The sequence below is a fragment of the Anabrus simplex genome, chromosome 7, assembly GCF_040414725.1.
Source record: "Anabrus simplex isolate iqAnaSimp1 chromosome 7, ASM4041472v1, whole genome shotgun sequence".
NCBI lineage: Eukaryota > Metazoa > Arthropoda > Insecta > Orthoptera > Tettigoniidae > Anabrus > Anabrus simplex.
The window spans coordinates 131,746,834-131,772,894 of NC_090271.1; positions in this window are offsets into that span (position 1 = coordinate 131,746,834).

Sequence of the window (26,061 nt, forward strand, 5' to 3'; positions counted from 1 at the left end):
CCAGTCCTCCTTGTCGAGAGAAAACATTATCTTAGAGGGTTTAAGTCTTCCCAGCCCGGCCCAGGCAACCAAGCAACCAACCGCAGGGGTTTTAGGAGGCATTACGGAGCAGAGACGTTGTCGAACAGCAAATATATGCCGCATTTTAAATCTCGTGTTTTGCTTCTACTGCTTCAGAGGACTGTGACGTGCTTAGTCCTTATATCTTACTATAACAGTCTTAGAGAGTTTAACCTTTTAACAGGCTATGATGGGTATCTTAGCCTTACTGCGAATAAGTCCGTAAATTCACCAACTTCTACGCGTAAAATTTATTGTATGCCGTACTGAGTGACTCAGGCTGAAGAGCGCTGGTCTTTTGAGCCTTAGTAATGGGTTCGAACCCGGATTAGTCTGATGCTATTTGAAGGTGCACAAGTATACGAGCCTTGTGCTGGTAAATTCCAGTTTAGTTCAATGTTATTTGCTTTATGTCCCACTAACTACTTGACGGTTTTCGGAGACGCCGAGGTGACGGAATTCAGTCCCGCAAGAGTTCTTTTACGTGCCAGTAAATTTACTGACACGAGAATGTCCTATCTGAGCACCTTCAAATATCACCGGACTGAGCCAGGATCGAACCTGCTACGTTGGGGTCAGAAGGCCAGCGCCTCAACCGTCTGAACCACTCAGCTTGACAATTCCAGCTTAGTAGCATAATAATAATAATAATAATAATAATAATAATAATAATAATAATAATAATAATAATAATGGCATATGGCGTCGAGAGACACCTGTTGGTGGTCCTAAGAGATGACGCTCTGTAGGCGACCTGTGCGGCTCTCAGGATGGAGCCCTACCTAAGATGAATTCTAGTGTCGAACACAATAAGAACACCCAGCCCCCGAATCAGGGGAATTAACGAACGAAGGATAAAATTCCCGACCCAGCCTGGAATCGAAGCCGGGATCCCATAGACCAAAGGTCAACATGCTAACTATTTAGCCTGGGAGTCGGACTTTTACCCTAATAAGCATGGCATTCTTAGTTTATCAATTACCAAATGTGTTGTTCCCCCTTTGCATTTATTACAGAGGTGAATGGAGGAGGAAATGTTACCTAGGAAAACAATGGGCTCTGTTATGGAGGGTAAGAGAAATAGAGGGACATCAAAACGACAATGGTTAGACTCAGTTTCTAACGATTTAAAGATAAGAGGTGTAGAACTGAATGAGGCCACAGCGCTAGTTACAAACAGAGGATTGTGGCAGCGTTTGATAAACTCACAGACGCTTGCAGACTGAACGTTGAAAGGCATAAATGTCTATAATGAAGTTGTATGTATGTATGTATGAGTGATTCAAAAAAACCGGATGGTTTGTAATTGTCTCATTTCTGTTTGCTAATATCTACAAACATTCAAGAAGTTTCTGTGGGAGTTACACCCTCACATCAGATGCTGAAGAATGATCACATTATACCTATAGGCATATCTACATCCGTCGTGGGATGATTCTGACAGTTCGGTACAATACTACTACCTCAATATTGTTTATTTTGGTGGCAATTATATTTTTCAAATCGTCAGTTGTTCTTGGCCGTTTACGATAAAATCGATCATTAACCCCACAATAAAATAATCAGGTGGCGTGAGATTGGGCGATCAGGAAGGCCATAATGTCTGTGAAATTATTCGGTAATTAAATTTTCAGTAGGGGTGAGCAATTCATTTCAAGTGTAGTGTAGGGAAAACCTATCTCCTTAGACGAACGACGTAATGATTTACGAGGAGACTGTTCTAATATACGGTACTAAGCTAGATTCCATTCCTTACCCTAAAGTGGTAGAGTGGGCATCTTAGACAGTGACGCCGTCTTTTAAGCCAAGGAGATTTGGATTGGTGAAGGTACGGGGGTTGGCAGCCGTGGCATATACTAAGAACTGTCCCAGCATTCACCTTAGTGCAGGAAATGCGACGGTGGGGACAATGCCCTCGCTGTCTCCCGAACGCAGAGCTGTAGAGCCGTAGACCAATCGTAGCTACCCCGTCTCTGTGTACGGAGCACTACTACTCAAGTTTATATTCCATCACTGAAAGGGCCAACGGGCCTCCTAACGGTAACGCCGTCTCTCAGAGGGGCCCGGATATCTTCCAGTGCATTTTGCAAACGAGATGTGGGATGCCTTCTGGTATCCCTGTCCAAAGAACCTGTTATCACCATCCTTCTACGGCCAAGATCGTGTCTCCCTTCGGAGGAATGCGTGCACCATATTCACTTCGGAATGCTCTTTGTGTAGTAGTGATGGATTTCGATATCGAATTGGAAAAAAGAGTAACGTATGGACTATCGCGACATCACCCGGTTACTTCACAGAACTAAACTCTCATAGTTTTAACATCGTTCAAAACAGAAACGGTCAGAATCCATTCATTACGAACACAGATGTGCTATTTTTAAACCACCCGTTTTATGTGGATCACAATGTAACTAATTCATGATGATGATGATGATGCTTGTTGTTTAAAGGGGCCTAACATCGAGGTCATCGGCCCGAGTAACTAATTCAACAATAGTAGTGTCTACTCGTTAATACACACTGATATAGATTTATACTATTGTTCTTCTACTGCTTTTCCCACACCTGTGCGGTCGTGGGTGTGAACTGTGTCGCATATGTAGATTCGGCCCTAATTTACGGTCGGATGCCCTTCCTGACGCCAATCAAATATGGAAGGATGTAATTTCTATTGCGTGTTTCTGTGGTGGTTGGTAGTGCGCTGTGTTGTCTGAATACGAAGAGAAGTGTGTTTGGAGCAAACCAAAACAGTCCCAGGCACCAGAAGAATTAATCAAACGCAATTCAAATCTCCGACTCAGCCGTGAACCGAACATGGGACCCTCTGAACCGAAGGCCTCAACGCTGACCATTTATCCAACGAGTTCGACGTTGATACATATTTCTATACTTAGTAAAATACCTGTTCAATCAGGCGTTCGATTTTGAGCAACGCCAGATCCACGTACATTATTTTACCAAATTATTTTCCTATTTGAAGATATACTGATACTCTAAGAATAAATAGTACCATATATTTAATTTGGCCTTTTAGGGATTAGCGAAGAAATGATAGACTAAATAGTTTTGGTCGTACACACTTTTCTATAAAAATAACTCTTTATTAACATTTATGGTATAGAATGAATACGAATAAAAATAGAAATGTACTGAACTGGAGCTTTTCAAGGAAAAGCGAAAGAAAGAATTGGGATCAAATGACTACTTCGCCACCGAGCGAGTTTAGGGCACGTAGCTGTGAGTTTGCATTCGGGGTTCGAACTCCACTCTTGGTGGCAGCCGTGAAGATGGTTTTTCGTGATTTACCATTTTCAAACCAGGCAAAAGCTGCGGATGTACGTTAATTGAGGTCGAGGCCGCTTCCTTCCCACTCCTAGTCCCTTCTTGTCTAATCGTCGCCGTAAGACTTATCTGTGTCCGTGCGACATAAACCCAATTGTAAAAAAAAGATTGACTAATTACTTCGCCACCTTCCCCTTCACAATTTCTCTCGTTCTATTTCCAAAATGCCTTCCTATTTTAGTTTCCTTTACACAAGCAGGATAGCTTGAAACATTTATCAACTTGGAAAACATATTAAGTAATGGAAACATATGATTTTATACAAATTTTGGAAGATTTTGATACTTGGATTGCACATTACTTTCGTGGTACAGGTGAGAGAAATAACTGTGGACGAAGAATTGGTTCAGATGTTTGCTGTAACTTTCCAACAATCAAACGAATCTGATTTATGATTTCACTTCCCGGGATAATGGATATAGTTTTACGTTCACTTTATTCGATGAAGTCCGAGTGTTTGTCTTGCAAACTTAGCATTTTGCGAAGATCTTCCTGTACTTTCCCTTAAAAAACACCACTTTTCCAATAACGCAGCGAACTTTTAAGTTGATCAACTCCTGGCTTTCCAAAGAAATGGCTGATGTTTTAATCCTGATAGAAAATTGAGTGGAATTTTCAGCCATGGATCACGTGGCGTCAGGATGGCATCCAAACTTAAATGCCTAGAATAAATAGCTTAAAGTGAGGTAGGGTGGCTCCAGTGATCCTAAACTTACTGAAATAAACTAAAGAAAGTTTCTTACTCGTGGAAACGTAATCGTGGTTTCTTCTGAACAATGTCATAGCAAAAACGTCAAATTTTAATAAACTACTTTCTTTCTAAACTTCATAAAACATGTCTTAGGAAGCTTTATACTTTCCGGATGTCGCCTGTCATCCTGGCTACCCTTGGCTTGTCGAGCGCAATTTTGAAGAGTTAAGGAGAGTTCGAAATCATACCATTCTCTCAAGTTCGCCAACCAGGTAATTCTTCTTCTACTAAGTCCTCTTCTACGATCCTGCTTCTCTTGTATTACGACGTGTAGAAGCAGATAATTTTGCTCGTTCCTGAGAATGTGTGTAAGATATTCTAACTGCTCTTCCTTAAAATGGATGATCAAAAAAGGAGGATAATTCCATTCTACGAAAAGCTTCCTCATTAGCTGTGTAGCCAGTTCACGGGGTCCTTAACATCCCCTTGTATACTCATAAATTCTGAAGCTTAAATCTTCTTCTCTATATCTGCAGAAAAACTCCACTCCACATAAGATAACTGAGGAGATTAGGATGCTCCTTTTCAGATCTAGTATCAAATCGTGGCGGCATAGTAGGTATATCAACTTCATGAGAGCGGCATGTGATCTCATTGTTAACCGTTAATTTATTGTGAAACTTAGATAGGTTAGCAGCTCTTTCGACTGGTTGGAGCATGTCTAATAGAATATATTAATTTACATTTCCAAAATCCACTTTTGTATAGACATTTCAAACCATAGATTTAAAATAAAAAGCAAAGCAAAAAGTCAAAGTCGTTTCCTTACATGTCATGAAGTCCTTGGAGGGGTGGAAGGCAAAGGCTTTCAATATCCGTAAACTCGGCACTTGTTGGGGTGGAGTGGTTGCCCCCCTCCCACCAAAGAATTGACCTGGTATTTGTTTTTAGTGTAGGCTGAGTGAACAATAGGGCCATGTGAACCTTCGAATGCGGAAATCTTGTTTCCAAAATTTTTCGAATTCCTGACAGCGAATCGAACCTACGGCCTTGCGGGTGAGCTGAGCACGCCTTTACCGCCTCGGCCAGTCAGCCCCTATAGATTGAAGATATTAATACCCTAAAATACGCTGAGGTACTTGTTCCATGTCTTGAACGGTAGTGGCAATTTATTAAAATGCGATCATTAAAATCACACCGATAAACGAGAATCCCTTATTAATTGGATGCAGTACGAGCGTAGACTGATTAGAATTCGCAAGCTGCCTAGCATGAAACTCATTAAACGAGGTCGGTCTCTCTCTGTATTCTCCAGTTTCTGCCAGATATGTCTGTGTTGTGATAACTGTTCTACGCCCACCGCAACACAAATTGCATAAATTTACGACTTTCCATTCAGCAGATATCAATTTGTGAATATTTCATTTGCTGTTGATGACAGAAAGAACAAAAAGCTGGAATATTTTAGCGAGAACGACCGAAAATCACAGAGGCAACGAGGTTAGTATTAGTACTATCACACTATCTCTTACTTTTCAATAAGCAGGCAGATCATTCCAATCTCCGCATAAAAATATTAGCACACAATCTGCCTCCCGCATTAAAGTTCTCAGAGTAGCCAGGCGATATAAGGGGGAATATACGACTTATCCAGTAGCCAAACTTGTCCGCGGGAAGTAATTTTTTAGGAAATTCATTACACTATAATACGTTAATTAATACGGTGGTTTGTTTCTTATAAAAATATGTTAAAATATTGTCTATATCATGCCATAAAGTCTCAAGAAAATATATGTTTTAAAACGGGCGATTCTTAGAAATATTATTATTATTATTATTGTTATTATTAGTTTTATAATTGAAAGCCTCTGTGGCTCAGGTAGCAGCGCGCCGGCCTCTCGCGGCTGGATTCCGTGGTTCAAATCCCGTTCACTCCTTGTGAGATTTGTGCCGGACAAAGCGGAGGCGAGACAGGTTTTTCCCGGGTAATCCGGTTTTCCCTGTCATATTTCATTCCAGCAACACTATTCAATATCATTTCATTTCATCTGTCATTCATGAATCATTGCCGCAGAGGAGTGCGACTGGCTTTGGCAGCCGGCACAATTCCTAACGTCGCCGCTAGATGGGGGCTTCATTCATTCCTTTCCTGACCTAGTCGAATGACTGGAAACAGGCTGTGGATTTCCATTGCATTATTATTATTATTATTATTATTATTATTATTATTATTATTATTATTATTATTATTATTATTATTATTATTATTGAGTCAAAATTCAGTGTGAAGTAAACAAAACATAACATGTGTGATCTTCATAGACTATTAGACATGCCCAGTATTTAGCAAAAATTATTGGACATAATGAACATCTGTAGTACCGGTAATATAAGTATTCAAGTTTGTGGTGAAATAGTTTAGAATTAATGTGTATAGAGTGAAGTGTTATTGTACGGTATTTAAGAAAGCTGTGAGCATGGGTAGCCTATAATACTGAAGTTTGGACATAATCTGTGTCGATGTTTAAATCCTAGTTTTTGATTTTAGGTTTACATCATACTAGTAGTACTAATTAAGAATGGAGGTTCCTCACCCAGCACAGAGTTGTATTAATAATAAATAATGTTATTTGCTTTACGTCCCACTAACTACTTTTACGGTTTTCGGAGACGCCGAGGTGCCGGAATTTAGTCCCGCAGGAGTTCTTTTACGAGCCAGTAAATCTACCGACACGAGGCTGACGTATTTGAGCACCTTCAAATACCACCGGACTGAACCAGGATCGAACCTGCCAAGTTGGGGTCAGAGGGCCAGCGCCTCAACCGTCTGAGCCACTCAGCCCAGCAGAGTTGTATTAAGAGACCCTCACCTTCTCATTGAAATCTTCCACATTTTCAGCTCTGATCTGACATTTCACAGCTAAAAGTTAGGTTTTCGTTTGACAACTACTCTTGCTCTTTTCATACGCTTGGCATTGTATGCTGTAGTGGAGTCACAGCAGGACTTCATTACGATAAGTGCCAAGTTTCAAATTGCTAGATGTTTGGACAGAAATAAACATAAATATTTCCATATATTGAGTGTGATTTGATAGAATCTGATGATGTTCTGTTTAAGGACGAAACATGTCATTCTTTGTTCAATAGTGTGTGTTTTTACAGGTATGTTATAGTGTGATATGTTGAACTTGTGTATTCGAAAGACTGAAAAGCTTTTAAGTTACATTTTGAGTCGATACTGGTAAGTGTGCCTTACTTCATAACAGTCCGGCTCCATGGCTAAACGGTTAGCGTGCTGGCCTTTGGCCACAGGGGTCCCGGGTTCGATTCCTGGTAGGGTCGGGAATTTTAACCATCATTGGTTAATTTCGCTGGCACGAGGGCTGGGTGTATGTGTCGTCTTCATCATTATTTCATCTTCATCACGAGGCGCAGGTCACCTACGGGAGTAAAATCAAAAGACCTGCACCTGGCGAGCCGAACATGTCCTCGGACACTCCCGGCACTAAAAGCCATACGCCATTTCATTTTACTTCTTAACAAATTGAGAAAGAAAGATGAAGTAGTTCCGTTTCATTTATATTGATTTTGGTTCTGAAGACGATAAAGTTAGGTTGAAATACCTCCTGTAGTCTTGCTGTTAAAGGGTTACTGACAGCCAGACAGACAAATTTTTCCCTCATTGGTCTTCAAAAAGTTTGAAATATGTAAAGAGCGCCAAACACGAGGGGTTGTCAGAGGTCTCACTGCAAAAGTAAATGTAAACACAATAATAGTATATTTTGAGACAACAGGCCTAATGAGCTTACTTTATTTATCTATTAACACTGCCCAGTTGCAACTGATCATTAACGTCATTGTCCGGGCAATGCGATATATATTTTCATTATCAGTTTGTTCAGTTACATAAATGACGACCATTGAAGGTTCATGGGTTAGAAGTAAGCAGTAGTAATGGGAAATAATGTTATTATCCCTAACGTTGTTTCATAATTTGCTCCAATGTCCATAACATACATACTGTATATATTCGTTGCCGGGACAAAACCTCCTATGTATTTTGGAGATATACTGGCCCGCAGCACATACATTATGAAGAGCGAGAATGCCTTGACAATATTCACACAATATTGCATCTTGGATGACAGAACCTTACCGGCCAAAGTTCTAAGCTAAAACATTTCACATAGCAGGTTTTTTCCCGGTAGCGACGATATACTTGTATGGTATGTACATAGCAAGCAACAACAAAAATGTATTGATTCACGAAGCAACAAGCGTCAAAGATTTCGATGATTTAGAAATCAAGGATAAGATACAAATGGTAGAAATTGCAATATTCAGTAATTATCGCCCGTGTATTGGAAAAAACCCTTCTAAAGGACCATCATTAGTTAAACTACCCCTTAATCTAGAGAAGAACATAGCAATGAAGCCTCAAACGACCACACAAACTTCTCTAACGCTTTCTTTACAGCCTGCAGTAAATATCTGAACTGGAAGAGTTGAAGCTTGTTTGACCGGCCCGTAACAAGAGAAGTGAAGTAAGACGGAGGCGGCTCACGTTCACTAACATGGTCGTTACGACTCGCCATTAGTGTGTTTGTCAGGGCGAAGAATAAAACGTGGCTGGGTTGCGATAATCAAATCTAATAACAGCTGATGATTGATGCGACAGGCATACGTAACATAAAGGTAGCATGTGACACAAGTTGATGCCCAAACTACCATTCCATTTAATGGCTGTGCAATAGAATTAGTGGTAATCAGCCTCCAAGGCTTTCATTACACCCACAACCAACTATCTATTTCCTTGTTATTCTAATGAAAACTGTACCGGGCGGTACACCCCTACGCCTCAGTTTTAAATCTTGCGCCAATAAATCCTCCTCTACAGGAGAAACTCTGAACTTTAAAAACTGGATCAACTCATAAGTTTCTCAGAAGATGTCACTACCGTAAATTTTGTGATTACGAAGTTGTCAATGCTGTGTGGATTTCAACTTGTTTTGTTTTCCATTGATGAAGAAGTGTGGACATTCTCTTATAGATGTCTCTATTAAAAACTATGATCATGCACCCTGGTGCGAAGCGAAGGAACTTTTTTGAAGAAATTTTGTATTCATAAGTTTTCTCTTTACTAAATTTCGTTCATTCATTTGTGGGTTGGCAATATTTATCTTTTCTTTCCGCCAGTTTTGAATTGAGCCAATCCAGAATTTCTGTAATTAATTTTTGACCAATCATGTCTTTCTTCTTCGATTTTGAGTGTACTATCTACACTGACCAATAAAATTGAGTGGGGTGTGGCTGTTTTATTCATGAAAGGTCTCGAATTTTCCCCGAGGTTATAAAAACTGCTGATTTTATTGTCCCTCGGCCACTTCATCAACTTATAACCTAGTGTATGGACATGTAGCAGGAGGCGGGAAGCGCCTCTTTCATCAGGCAGCAGCTCTTCAATAAGGTAATGGCCGTTTAACACCTTTTTTTCTTGCTAGCTCAACAGTTTAACCCTCGGGAAAGATCCGAATCCCTTTACAATATAAACTATCTTTCCGACATGTAATTGTTTTGCCGTTTGATGTAAAAACTTCATTAAATCTGTAAGTGCAATTCGGGGATAGAGAGTACTTTAGCCTCTCGAGCTCCCCTTCATATTGGTTTGAGATGACTACATTTTGTAACTGGTGTTCTTCCTTTCTGTAATACCTTAAATTTTTTATACGAGTCACCTCCATAGTTTGGGAATAGCCCCTGTTTCATCGGCCTAGTGCCCCTTAGGTTTTAAGAAGTTTCATATAGGAGTGCAAGTACACGCCTCCATTCATCTTTGTATTTTGGGCCATTTACTTAACCTGTTCTTTTCTGCTAAGGCCCAGTATGTAGGGTACAAGATACCCCTGTTTCCTTGTAAGTGTGCCTTGAGGGCAGTTAATGGTAAAGTCTGTCGTACCGAGCTCGATAGCTGCAGTCGCTTAAGTGCGGCCAGTATCCAGTATTCAGGAGACAGTAGGTTCGAACCCCACTGTCGGCAGCCCTGAAAATGGTTTTCCGTGGTTTCCCATTTTCACACCAGGCAAATGCTGGGGCTGTACCTTAATTAAGGCCACGGCCGCTTTCTTCCCACTCCTAGCCCTTTCCTGTCCCGTCGTCGCCATAAGACCTATCTGTGTCGGTGCAACGTAAAGCAACTAGCAAAAAAAAAAAAAAAAAAAGAAGTCTGTTGTGGCCTTTAATAGGCTCAGAAAATTGAGAGCGTGTCAGCTCTTTTATTTGTGGTTAAAAGTACCTCAGAGAGGCTTGATATTAAAAGTTGGGAGTAAGTACTCCTTGTATGGAGGGGATTTCTGCCCTTTGGTAAATGTGCGTTGTGTGAGCTGAGAGCTCAGAAATTGTAAAACTTGGGGCTTGAAGCCCAGATTGTTAAATTATCTCTAAAACTTGGCTGTTCCTGGTCTTGTACCTGATTGTCGGTTATTTGTTGGCATGTTGTTATTTGTTAAACGTTGGAATTCAATGTGAAAATTGTTAAGTTTTGCTATTTTCGAAAATATAGCCTTTAATGAAATTTTAATTCATATCTCGGCTTTGTAGTTAGACTCATTCGCCCCGACACCTTCTTTCACCTCTGCTAATCCACCAAACCACGGTAACAATAACAATCACGACATTAGTGATAATTATTTTGTATTAACAATGATCTCAATAAAGCAGGGAACATCTGGAATATACACTCAGTCATAAACACACGGCCAATACTTTGCTACATCAAGTGCATTCTGTGTGCCTCGAAAAAGTTCATGTTCTGTACAGGAGTATAGGCACAGCGAACATTTGAAACATGTGCTTTAGAGCAGAGGTGCTCAGCTGGGCGCCTGTTGAGGCTAGCCCAGTGCGGCCAGACTGATGTGACGTAAATGCGGGCAGCTTACATAACAAACATACGTCACAGTGAAGCGAGAGTGCGGACGCACCTTGCAGGGAACGGAGCGAGCATTCACGTTCAATTGAAATTACGAAGCTCTCCTCTCTACTCAGCGAAATGCTGATTGGGGTGCAGTATTACAATAGAGCGCTATAATCACAAAAACTGGCCTTTTCAAGATATTCCGGATTGATTTGTATTGCCCTCGATATAAAGAGTCAATTTTATTTTCTTATACGTAATCATTCAAAGAAAACTGACACGTTATACATTCTTTGTTTCAGTCTAGAAAGGTACAGGGTTTAAGCGTATAAGCTACGATTTACAATTCCTTGGATGGACATGATAGTATTTCTGTTAAAAAAGTGAAATTCCTGTTACTCATTAAGCAAAATATAATACAAGTACATAATTCAAAAGTTTACTGCTTGTTTTGCACAGTGTTGTAGTGTTGTGTAACTTTCTCTGTGCACTGAATTTCTGAAAATAGTATTTAGAATTTAACAGCCGTCCGATGATAATAGCTAGCCTCTAAATGGCGAGAGGGACTTTCATCACGAGTGAGGACATAGAACAACCGACGTGAAATCGGGAGGTTGTGGGTTCGGATCCCACTAGTGTCCGGTTGGCCATTTTTGTTTTGTACTTAACATCTCTTCAGCACGTACTAAATCTACGTAACACGACCTAATACGTTGAAAGTCGCTTTCGATTACAGTGCGGTCGTGAAAATTCAATATTCATTGACTTGATCCTCGACGAGTGACTTAAACGCACTCTACAGTGTGATGTAGTAGTACCAGACCTGTAGCTTAGATCCTTTGCAACAGAACGAAGATGGCCTAGGCCACCATAGCTAAATTGGTAGAGTAACCGACGCGAAATCGGGAGGTTGTGGGTTCGGATCCCACTGGTGTCCGGTTGGCCATTTTTGATCTATACTTAATTCAACACATACTAAATGTACGTAACACGACCTAATAGGTTGAAAGTCAGTTTCAATTTTCCGTAACTTATTCTCAGATACCTTGTATAATATACAGTACAACAATTTATTTTTCATATATCGACCCCACTGTCGGCAGCCTTGAAGATAGTTTTCCGTGGTTTCCCATTGTCACACCAGGAAAACGCTGCAGCCAAACCATAATTAAAGCCACGGCAGATTCCTTCCTACTCCTAGCCATTTCATCTCCCATCGTCACTAGAAGACCTCTCTGTGTTGGTGCGACGTAAAGCCAATTGAAAAACTCATATTTTTCTCAACCTTTCTTTTACGCAGTGTCAATTAATATACGATTCCCAGAAAAAATCATCAAAGTGACATTTTTCATTTAAAATGTTTAGAAAATATGTTGCATTAATACTAACCCTTTTAATTTCATGATGCACAGTATAATGATTAAATCAATTGTATTGAAGCTTCATGCTAATTTTGGATGAAAGGGATACTCTTTGAATGGGTATAATATGAATCTATAGAACGTTTGAATAAAATACCAATCAGCGTATTTGCAATTTACAGTACTTCTATCTCATAGATCTATGTGTATTGTATAATCTCTGAAAGTATTGGACATGATGCACTGATTAATTTCTAGAGTGTTTCAAGTGCTCGAATCAATGGGACGATAGTATACGGTGCACTATTTCTTAATTGGCTTTAAATATTTTATTCTTCTTTTTATTCCGTCATTAGGAATATACGTAAGATTTCTTAGAAATTCTTGGTCGCAACTATTCTGTCATACCCACACGAAGAGATATACGTAGACTACCGCGAGGCAGTTAAGTTGTTACTTTATCAAGACACACCATTTTACACAGTGGATTGTGACCACAGGTTCTGGAGTAAATTCGGGCAATACTTCCGTGTACACTACCTGATCAGAAATATCCGGACACCCCTATGTTATGCGGAATTGAACCCTAGATGTCACGATAGGCAGACGCGCCAGTATAAAAGGAGGCGGAGATTATTGTGTTGTCACCAGAGAAGCAGTTGATAGTAGAATTAGTCCGTCAGGAGAGCTCAGTGTCTTCGAACGTGGACTGGTCAGTGGTGTCCGTTGACCGTCCTGAATACAGCATTCCATCCTTCGTCGTTTACACACTACACACTTGCTGAAGGTTACCTTCACTACGGCCTTAGTAAGTAAATTCTCACTCGTAACGCTTTCCTCTCCCAACGTCGCTGAAATGTCAGCAGATTTTATACGATTCCCAGCTTGATTTGTCACAGGTTGTGATATTTCGATTGCGAACACTTAATAAACTTGACACGGGGCTGGGTGTTTGTGTTGTACCCAACATTCTTCCAATTCATATAAAACACTGCTCTCCGCCATAAACACGCAGTTTCCTATACACGGTAGACGTCACTCGCTATCATCAAAAGGTCTGCCTTATTCAGCCTTATGAGGATTAAACAGGCTAGAAACAGCCGCAATTATTTATTTATTTATTTATTTATTTATTTATTTATTTACTTATTTATTTATTTATTTATTTATTTATTTATTTATTTATTTATTTATGCAATTCATTTACCATCCAGTTTTGGTTTCTCCCCCGGACTCACCGATGGATTCCGCCTCTACCGCCTCAAGGGCAGTGTCCTAGGATGCAAGGCACTTTATCGAGGATACAACTTGGGAGTAGGACCTATACCTCGCTCAGGCGGCCTCAGCTGCTTTGCTGATCAAGGGTCTTGTGGGGGATTGAATGATTGGAAGGGATAGGCACGGAAGAGGGAAGGAAGCGGCCGTGGCCTTAAGTTAGATACCATCCCGGAATTTCCCTGGAGAAAAATTTGAAAAACCGTGGAAAATCACTTCGAGGATGGCTGAAATGGTAATCGAACACCTCTCTACTCAGTTGACCTCCCGGGGATGAATAGACCCCGTTCCAGTCCACATATCACTTTTCAAATTTAGTTGCAGAGCCGGGAGTCGAACCCGGGCCTCCGGGGGTGGCAGCTAATCACACTAACCCCTACACCACAGGAGTGGGCATCATCATCATCGTCGTCGTCATTATTATTATTATTATTATTATTATTATTGTTATTTTGCTACTGGTTTAACTTCACACAAACACATACAAGGCTTTCGTCGACGCAAGGACGAGAAAAGGCTTGGATTAGAAGCGAAGCGGCCATGGCTTTAATTAAGGTACAGTTGTTTCTGGTAAAAATGAGACACTGCGGAAGATCATCTTCAGGGTTGAAAACAGTACACTTCGAACCTTCTACTTACCGAATGCAAGCTAACTGGTACGTGACCCAAATCACGCAACCAAATCGCTCAGTATTCTTCTTCTCCTTCTTCTTCTGCTTCTTGTCCGTTTCTTCCTCTTTGGGGTACGATAGATCTATCAATGGTTAGCGAGTCGTGTTTTCCTGTCCTCCCAGTACTTTTTCATTCTTTCAGATCTTGCCTTCCTCTCTTCTTCAGAAATTCTGTATAGTCGCTTGGGCTTCAGCCTGTCCTGAAACCTCCTTATTTTATCTTTGGTTATTTTCTTTGCAGATTCATCTACAAGCATCTCTTCTGTAATTTGGAATTCTCGTAGGTCCTTCTCAGTTTCCTTAAACCAGTTCGGCTTGGTTTTCTTATTACGGAAATAGTCGAAGATTATTATTATTATTATTATTATTATTATTATTATTATTATTATTATTATTATTATTATTATTATTATTATTATTATTATTATTATTATTATTATTATTTATTAAGAGTACTTCACCGAGCTTGATAGCTGAAGTCGCTTAAGTGCGGTCAGTATCCAGTATTCGGGAGATAGTAGGTTCGAACCCCACTGTCGGCAGCCCTGAAAATGGTTTTCCGTGGTTTCACATTTTCACACCAGGCAAATGCTGGGGCTGTACCTTAATTAAGGCCACGGCCGCTTCCTTCCCACTCCTAGCCCTTTCCCGTCCCATCGTCGCCATAAGACCTATCTGTGTCGGTGCGACGTAAAGCAACTAGAAAAAAAAAAAAGAGTACTTCACCTTGCCTTCAGAAAATATCCTAAAATTTTGCAGAGACAGTTAATATTATTAGAAACGCACGAAAGGTTATGTGTCGAACCCCTTGAACATTTGCTCTGGAAAGTATGAGGGAATTATGAAATATGGTTTCTATCAACCTTTAGATCATCATTACAGCGTGTTGTTATACTAGTGACAGTAATAGCGAACAATTCAATTAGTGCTGATGTCTCACCCGATTACTTTAGCGAGAATATGGCAAGGTACTAACTTGATGAATAAATGAAATGTGAAGCGATACTGCGCACAGTATGACAGCTCTATTTGAATACCTAATTTACACGAGAGAGAGAACAAGAGAAGTTCTGCACAGTCCTCCGAAATGAATGTACAAAAACTGCTTCCCTAACAGAGTAGTAATGGAACACAAAGTTTCCATACCAAGATGTGTTCTTTCTAGTGCTGTGACGGTGCTGACACGGCTGCAATATTTTTACGTGAATACGTCATGTGAATGGTGTGAGTTACAAAAAAAAGATAGTTTCAATCAACTCAACATAGTTTCGATATAAAACTACTTCCTTTGGTGCAGGTTTAATATGTATTTTTTACAATAAATGAAATAAATACAGTAATTTTAGAGTATTATGTTTTCCTGAAACAAAGTCACTGGTACGAGGAAGGGCTGTTTCTTCCCTCTTACGTTTCTGCCCATCCCTGTACAGTCTGTTCTGCTTGGCACTAGAAAGTGGCACCTTTCTGAAATCGCCACAAGTTGTTCTTTATTCTAATTGTCATCACTTGAAATTCTGCTTGTATAAATTTGCTATATGTCTCGACATTGCAATTTTTTTTACAAATAATTTGTGTAATTTCGTCTCATCTATATATTAAAAAAATTGATGAAAAATAATTCAGTCAGTACGGCCATTCTATCCGGTCGATTTCCTTCATTCATTTTTTAAATGAAAGGTATTCATGCACAGATTTGTCGTCGGGTACTATAAATCACTTAACTTCCGTCTTCCTCAAATTATTTGATTTTTCAATTTTTTTTCTCTTTGAAGCAATCATATCTTTAGTTCTAATTGAGGTATAGGGTTCATTTTGACATAAGAACACTCAATGGATCAAGCTCTTTCATTTCAGTTCTTAACTATTCAAACTGGTTGATTCTGAGGAATGTTATGAGTGCACATTCAATTTGACGTCTCCCTTTCTTCAACATTTTTTTCTTATTGAAGCAATCATATCATTCGTTCTAATTGAGGTACGCAGTTTGTTTTGGTCTACAAACACTCCGTGGATCAAGCGCTTTCTTTGGAGGTAATAACTACTCAAATTGGTAGATTCTGAGAAAAGTTACGAGTACATTTGTCTCCATGACGAAGATCTCTGGACTTTTTAACAGTTCGGCGCGTAGTGTTGTTCCAAGGAACGTTTAATTCAATTTCTTTGTGTGATGTGTTTTCAAGTGTTTTGTTGACATAATATTACATTGTATTACCACAGCAGATCATGAGCTTTACTTCATTAACTCGAAACTTTGCAAAAACATCTGTGGGGATAGTAACGAACAACACCATACTTTGTACACTGCGGGCGGAGCCAGCGGGAAACTGCTAGTAATTATTACAACATAACAGTATGATTATTTTTGAAACGTATTGTATACAGAGTGTACCCGTGATGATGTTACAAACTTTCACGGATGATGTAGGACGGCAAATGGATCAATTTGAGATAAGCAACCATATTCCGGAAACGATCGAGTCAAAATTTAAGCAAACATACTACACTTTTATGTCCGTTTACTTGCACAACTTTCACAGGCTGCTCTATTTACAGCAAATGTTCGAAATGGCGTCCCCCTGCATCAATGCAGTCGTCGCACAAATTTCTGTATTGCCCGTTCGGATATTCCCGATATCGTTTGAACAGCGCCGCAGGCAGCGAGAATTCTTGCCAAGAGATCCTCTTCAGTCTCGACAGGTGTCTAATACACAAGTCTTCTTACAAGGTCCCACACGTTAAGGAAATACCGCAGGACGAAATTCCGACACCCCGGCGTCCGTTAGGAACTGACGGGCGTTAAACAACTTGCATTATTAATAAGTTTTGCCTCGAACGTTTCCAGACTACAGTCCCTTATCTCAAATGCCCGACTCGTTGGCTGAATGGTCAGACGGTTCCGGGTTCGATTGCCGGTCGGATCGGGGATTTTAACCTTCATTGGTTAATTCCAATGGCTCAGGGGCTGGGTTTTTCTGCTGTCCAAAACATCCCTGCAACTCACACAGCACACATAACACTACATGTAGTTACCTACACATGGCAGAGGCCGCCAACCCTCATCGGAGGGTCTGCCTTACAAGGGCTGCACTCGGCTAAAAATAGCCGCACGAAATTATGATTATTTCAAAATGATCCATTTGTAGTCCTCCATCACCCCTGAAAGTCTATAACATCATCATGGATACAATCTCTATACTTCACCATATTCTGTACAAAGTGACTTCCATTTCACTCCAATAGGTTAAAACCTTTGCTCACTACGAACTCTCCAAAACTGACTGGCCGCCCGGAACCGAACCCGCAGAGAAGTGCGTTGATTCCTCATCACGACCTGGAAGTATTTAGAGAATCATTAATAATAATGGACGCATAAATTCTTGCAGTACGCATATGTATACACAATTCAACCGTACTGTTAGCGTTTTTTTTCTGTTTAGCATACAGCTTTTAGTGCTGGGAATGTCCGAGTACATGTTCGGCTCACTAGTTCTGTAATTACTTTTTCCAGTACACCCCATGGGGGTGAGCTACGTGTACCACTATGTGAAGATCTTGTGTCTGGATGCATGGTCGTAATACTGAAAGGTGCGTTCTGACTTTTCTTAGCGGGAGGTCCATTTACTGCCTGCCTGGGTGGGAAGAAGGGAGTAGGGGGTATGGTTGCCATAGAAACGTGGGAAAGACTACTGCGGTTGCCATGGAGATAAACCTGCTGGCCGGCTCGTGTTGCTTGGAGTTGCCAAACCTTTCACTTCTGAGCGGTATGAATGTCCTAACAAGTGAGCGGGAAGTGAGGCGAAGGAGAAACGGATGCAGGAATATGGCAACACCGTGCAATGACACTGCAATGCTCCTACCTCCAGCCTTATCTGTCAAAATGCTACTTTCAATATTACGGGTATAGTTCTTATTGTACGGGCTAGGAATGGGAAGCAAGCGGCCATAGCCTTGATAAAAGTTGAAATGCGAAACCACGGGAAAATTTTCAAAAGATGGCCGACGGGGGATTAGAACCCCCGAGTACAGCGCTAGCAGCCATAACAGCCGTGCCGCAACGTACTGAACAATCATGCTCCGTTTCGCGGTGTATATTTGATAACTAACTAGAATATACTACCGAAAATGAATATTTGTTCTTGTAACTGCTAAACGAACACAATATTAAAAATCCGTCTTAGGTCAAATATTAAGATGAAACACTAGCTAGTGCCTAAAAATATATATTTTGACCGTTAGCACATACTTAGCGATGCATGCCTATGTAAGCGCCTAAAACTTGTATTTTTCAATTTGCTGCGATACATCGCATTCTTTAATGATGATTGGGCATTATCTCGATTTAAAAATATCCTGACTGTATCGAGGCATACATTTACACCAGAAAAAGCCTTGAAATATGCACAGCAGTCAATCTGAAGAATAAGTTGTTTCATTAAAGTTTCATTTCATCTTCACAGAATTGAGGTCAATAACAAATAGACACTTCCATACACAGTAAACCTCCTATTTAACACTGTTCAGGTGCTAATTTAAATTTTAAATCGTTTAATAAATTCAGTGACGGGCTCCTTGATGGTTAGGGCCGAGGCCTTCGGTTCAAAGGATCGAGGTTCGATTCCCGACCAGGTTAGGACGTTTAATCGCATGTGTTAAATTCCTCTGACATGATAACTGGGTGTTTGTACCAACACGCTCTCCTCCGTACATATGCAACACACCACATTAAAACCACGACAAAAACACGGACTACTAAATACTTTCTTCCATATAGGGTTGGCGTCAGAAAGGACATCCGTCGGTAAAACAGGGCCCCAGCAGTGTGTGGAGGAAATCGGAATAATAATAATAATAATAATAATAATAATAATAATAATAATAATAACTTAACAAAAAGTAGGCTATATGCATTTTATATTACCTTTTTTTACAAGCATCTTCTTTTTGGCCTCTTTAGGCTACCTTAAACAGCATGTTAAATATCCTCAGGTAATTGATAACGTTTTAAAATTTTCCCTATTTTTTGTCTCGCTTAACTTTTAAAACTGGCATCTCAATTTAGAAGATACATTCACATCAAAAATGTCTCGGACGAAGTCCATTGTGGAAGCAATCGAGCTCGGCTAGCTTCAGCAAAGGGCAGTCAGCTGACCTTTCAATCTAGTAGGTGTCTAGGGATACTTCAGACATCCTAATTAAGCTGTTATTACAGTCTATATCTAGTTCATTCAATAGCTCTCTTGCAAATAACAGGCCGAGGTAGTTAGAAGTAATAAAGCAGGATGATAATTTCGTAACTTTTGATACTGTGAACATAGCGACTGGATCTTCAAATTCACGTTCAATCTGAACCATAGGCACGTAACTTTTCATTCCAAAATACCACGTATTTCGAGGCCACGTAGTGAGAAGCTACAGACAATGTCACTCATCGAGCGAATTGGCTGGGCGGTCAACGTTACGTAGCTCTTCGCTGCATTCGGGGGATGCTGGGTTTGAACCTTTCTGTCAGCAGTTTTCACACCAGGAAAATGCTGAGGGTTTACTTTCATTTAAGCCACGGACGCTTCCTTCCAAATCCTAACACTTTCCTCTTAGTGCGTCGATGCATACCTTCGATGTATTAATGCGACGTTAGTGAACAATGTCACTTAGACATCAGAGTCCTTAGTTAGAAAAGTAGACTTAATATATCTGTAAAGTGTAATAATAATAATAATAATAATAATAATAATAATAATAATAATAATAATAATAATAATAATAATGAAAAATCCACAGTCTGCTTCCAGTCATTCGACCGGGTCAGGAATGGAATGAATGAAGTCCCCATCTGGCAGCGAGGAGAGGGATTGTGCCGGCTGCCGAAACCTGTCTCGCTCCTCTGGGGCAGTGATCAATGAATGACAGATGAAATGAAATGATATTGGAGAGTGTCGCTGGAATGAAATATGACAGGGAAAACCGGAGTAACCGGAGAAAAACCTGTTCCGCCTCCGGATTGTCCAGCACAAATCTCACATGGAGTGAACGGAATTTGAAGCACGGAACCCAACGGTGAGAGGCCGGCGCACTTCCGCCTGAGCCACGGAGGCTCCCTATAATAATAATAATAATAATAATAATAATAATAATAATAATAATGGGGCTCGGTAGCTCTGGCAGCAGAACACTGGCCTTCTGTGATGATATTGGCGGGTTCGATCCAGTTTCAGTTCGCTGGTATTTCAAATGTGCTGAAATATGTCTTCCTATCATAATGAGGGACTTTATAAACACCATCAGGATTTTCTGCACAGCAATAGCGAGAGTTATGACTGTTAACATGACCATTACGATAAAACTAGAACTTTTACTTATGGAAATACGGTGATAACTGTCCCACCATATTAACAGCTGAGATTAAGACTGGCGACTGATGCTTGCCAGGTCGAACACGTGCAGGCTGCTTGCAAGGTCAAGAACTATGCGCGCATCTCGCATACTAGAGCTGCCGTAGCCCAGAGTACAGACACAGTGCGCTCGGTCTAAGTTTATAAATGAGACCCTGTAGTAGTAGTAGTAGTAGTAGTAGTAGTAGTAGTAGTAGTATCAACAACGGCGACGAGTGCAACGAAATATCATTCGTGAACAGTTTATCAATTGGTACTTTAGCTCGCCAGTTGGTCTCTCAGGTTCAAGCGAGTTCCTCCAAAGTGTGTAGATGCTGACTCCCAGGTCAGGACGATCCGTAAAGTTTACAGGGGATAGCTGAGCAGAAGAAATGCTTAACCCTTCATATAACAACATGCACTACATTAAATTTGTGCTGACATAGCTGGGCGGAGATTTCTCTCCGGCTCCTCGAACTTTGAGGATCAAAGAGACAGTGCTTGTGTACGCAGATTCTAACTTCCGGTCACTACAACTCCCTTCACTGCTGTGGTCATACACAACTTTATAACTTAATTTCGCCGTCGCGGGTTTCCGTGCTAATGCCCAACTCTATACACAGTCGCAACGCAACATACAGGCCCTTTGTTTCAAGTAAAAGCATTGTATAAGTGAATAATATTAATATACGACGAACTTCTTCAAAAGTTTTCGAAGTCCTAAAAGTGATATTTTTTTCATACAAAAATAAATCCAATTGAAATTTCCACTTTTAGAACTAGAAAGGTTTTGAGTAAAATGTTTTAATGCGACCTTCCACAAAGGGTAAGTCGTATTCTATCTTCCTTTCACAAGAATAACTCTATATCTCCCAGGATTGTACTGCCATTCTCCTTGACTTCCGAATAATCGTCCAATTCAAATAAAATATAAATTCTGCACATTAGTTCTACCGTAAATGAAGATTATGAAATGGTAAAACTGATAGATCGCATGCAATTTTGTGAAACGAAACTATGACAAGCTCTGCCTGAGTCTACTAAACTCCAATTAGCGGAAGTTCATGAAAAAAGTTAGACACCTACGAATACGTAAATCCAAAGGAAGTGTAAGTTAGCGTCTATATACACAATAACAGCCAGATTTGCACAGTTTTGTAAGCTGTTCATATTGGATAACAAATATATATTATAGCCATAAGATATCCCGTTTTGCGGAATCCTAACTACGAGGATATAACTGTTTATTTCAAGCGGGGCCATGTTTTTATCACGACCACAAGTTGTGACGTAGAATACGTACAGCGTGAGAGATATTATCAAAATAAAGGAACCTATCTGTTCAGTATGGATTTGAAATTTTACTGTTGGAATTTTATTTCTCAATATTAAACAAATTTGTCCGCTTCTGTGGTGTAGTGGTTAGCGTGATTAGCTGCCACCCCCGGAGGCCCGGGTTCGATTCCCGGCTCTGCCACGAAATTTGAAAAGTGGTATGAGGGCTGGAACGGGGTCCACTCAGCCTCGGGAGGTCAACTGAGTAGAGGTGGGTTCGATTCCCACCTCAGCCATCCTGGAAGTGGTTTTCCGTGGTTTCCCACTTCTCCTCTAGGCGAATGCCGGGACGGTACCTAACATAAGGCCACCGCCGCTTCCTTCCCTCTTCCTTGCCTATCCGTTCCAATCTTCCCATCCCTCCACAAGGCCCCTGTTCAGTATAGCAGGTGAGGCCGCCTGGGCGAGGTACTGGTCATTCTCCCCAGTTGTATCACCGACCAAGAGTCTGAAGCTCCAGGATACTGCCCTTGAGGCGGTAGAGGTGGGATCCCTCGCTGTGTCCGAGGGAAAAGCCGACCCTGGAGGGTACACAGATGATGATGATGATGATGATGATGATGAAACAAATTTACACGTCTTCAAGACTGATTCGATCCACAACTGGTCTATTATATCTGAAAGAACATTCAATGGCAAGCGACCGACGTCAGTGTTACGGGCTAAAGTGAAATATATTTGTGCCACCCAGAGTCGTGGGAGCTTCGACGGACACATAACCTAGTTAGAGGTACGTTTTCATGAAGCTTAGACCGTGTAAGGCAGTCTGGCATCAGTACTGAAATTTCCAACTAGAATGATGAGCACTTGTGTATCGACTATCGCGGAACTCATCTTGCGACGCTCGGTCGCCATAACTTTGAGATGTTATCAAGAAAACTTTTGGTGTTTTTGGACATTTTGGCCTTCTGACAAGCTGATCTATAATCTCGAATGAGTTTTCGATAATTTTGAAGCAATTTATTGTTCTAATATTGCAACATTTTGGAGAACAATTTTCATAATTCTTCGCACTAAAATTGTCTCAAATGTCACTGTTTGGTTTGTTTTTCCATCATATACTTTTAAAATCTACTGGAAAGGAACGTTTGCTAAGTGCTTGGCGGTTGTTTATCTCAACATTTGTAAACAGGTATAAACGATCCACGTGAGGACAGGAACGTAATATTTAGCTCCCCGTACTGACTCGTTCGCTACAGATAATTCGCACGTGCAGTAGCATACCGTTTTGGCAGTGCATTTTTATTTAAATGTTGCTTTACATCGCACCGGCACAGACGGATCTTATAGCGACGCTGTGATAGGAAAGGGCTAGGAGTGGGAAGAAAACGACCATGCACTTAATTAAGGTACATTTGCCTGGTGTAAAAATAAGAAACTATAGAAAACCATCTTCGTGGCTACCGTCAAGGGGATTCGAACCCACTATCTCCTGAATTCAAACTGACAGCTACGCAGCCACTCGCTTTGTGGCAGTGCATTAGAACGCTATTCTATCTGACTACAAAGTAGTCGCTTACGTTTTTAGTATATAATGTGATCTGTAATTAGTGAGTTCTTAACATTGTGGGTTTGTTTCACACGGGACTGAATTACCGTTTTCATCACGTGAAACACGCGAGGAGGAAAGAAAGACTTTAAACAATATTTTCAGTTTGATCAATAAATTAGAAGAAGTTACTACCACTGACATTCTGGAGTATGAATAACTGGTTCAAATTCCTTCCAAGGAATCTACTGGTGTCGAAACTGTTTATGAGCCTTTGAATGATGATAGCCTATAGCCAAAGGCCATGTTCACCGAGCGGTTTGGGGCGCGCGGTTGTGAGCCTGCATCCGGGAGATAGTGGGTTCGAGCCCTGAAGATGGTTTTACGTAGTTTCCCATTTTTACACCATGCAAATGCTGAGGATGTACCTTAATTAAGGCCACGGCCGCTTCCTTCCCACTCCTAGGCCTTTCCTATCCCGTCGTCACCATAAGACCTATCGTGTCGATGCGACGTAAAACAAAACCATGTTCCTTTCGATTTTGTAAAGAAAGTAATTAAATCTATAAACAATCAAACGTAGCGAGGAACCTAAATACATTATTATTATTATTATTATTATTATTATTATTATTATTATTATTATTATTATTATTATTATTATTATTACTATTATTACAGCAATGTCTGATCATTGAAAAAATCATGTATCAATTCAGGAGGGTTTATGACAACAGCTGTCTCTCTTGTTATTAGAGATGTGAAGAACTCAAGGTCCTGTGGTCTAATTTTCACAAGGGAAGGGCCAACCTAATGGCTTTGTATGATACTGACATAAGGCGGTGGGCGTGCGCAAAAGGTAGAGAGCTTACTCTAGATTGATTGATTTCAAAGCTTGTCGGAGTGAAATCAGCGTCTGTAATATCACATTCGTATGCATTTCAGCCTATTGTATCCACTTCTTATTGTCTTGCATGTCCGGCTCCATGGCTAAATGGTTAGCGTGCTGGCCTTTGGTCACAGGGGTCCCTGGTTCAATTCCCGGCAGGGTCTGGAATTTTCACCATACTTAGTTAATTCCGCTGGCACGGGGGCTTGGTGTACGTGTCGACTTCATCGTCATTTTATCCTCATCACGATGCGCACGTCGCCTACGAGCGTCAAATCAAAAGACCTGCATCTGGCCAGTCGAACATGTCCTCGGACACTCCCGGCACGAAAAGCCATACGCCATTTCATTTCATTGTCTTACGTGGACCAAGTGGCAAATTTAGTCCCCTTGTGCAACAGAACATGATCCGGCACCCTAATATATACGTAAATTGTTCAAAATCAGGCAAGGTGGATAACATTATTCGTGAACATTGGCGGGATAACTGTCTCTCTGCCTATGATGGAACAAAATGTCGTGTAGTTGTAGATTAATTTTCACTCCATTAACAAAATCTGTTCATAATTTCGTAAGCACATAGAGATAACAACCAATTCACCTGGTGCAACTTCCCGTTATTCAACCTCTGGTTGTAGGTTTCTGCAGCATACATTTTGGAGAAATACGCAGGATGGTAGTGTCGAATTTTTATTTCCATCGTTGGCCGGAGTTTGCTCAAGCCAGTGTATGAAGTTACTGTTGAATTGTGTAAAACATATTAGTTGTGGAAGATTTCCCAAATTCTTCTCTCCATGCATTTTAACACTGTAATTGCAGGTATTATTATTTACTTTACAATAGTCTACTGGTTAAATCTAACAGCATTTTATTTTCACAACTGATTTCCTCTTGCTGAGGGGACACATTAAAATTGATCCCAATTTAAGTTATTTTCGCGTGCTTTAGGAAAACTAGGATAACCTTAAATTATCATAAAAAGCTGGCAATTAATGTGTTAGGGTACTCCCCTCCTTTGCTCGAGGTTGCAGGTTCAAATCCTGACTGGTGTTCAAGACTGTTTACACTTGAGAGTCATGTGTCAGAATATTTGCAGGCATTTCAAACAACATCCTAAGTCCGTGGGTTCCCATTTTAACACCAGGAAAATGCTGGGGCTCTACCTCAGGTAAGGTCACGGCCACTCCCTTCCCAACCCGGCGTCGCTGAAAACCTTCGATGTGTTAGTACGACGTTAATCCAGTAGCAAAAGGTAATATTCCGGCCCTTTGGCGTCTATGAAGGTAGTAGTTATAGAGAAATTCATCATGTAATAATAATAATAATAACAATTTAAGGATACAACTGAGAACTGGGCTCATTTTCCAGTCTAAGTAACCGCACTATCGATGACGAAACAGTAAACTAACGGATGGGAATCGGAGTACTACGAAACACTGGGAACATAATTGATTCGGGCATAGTGTCCAAGTATTTCCTAGAAAATGAAGTAGTTATCCCCTATTACCATTACTACTACTAATTACTATTGGTTAGTTCTAATACATTTTAATGGTTGTCCAATGGTCTTGGGGGTTATTCACGACTCCTTGCTAGTTCCTTTAGCTCATTTTGTTGGCACCATTCATGTCCACTCTCCGACAGTATGTTACTGACTGCTCTGTCTGTTA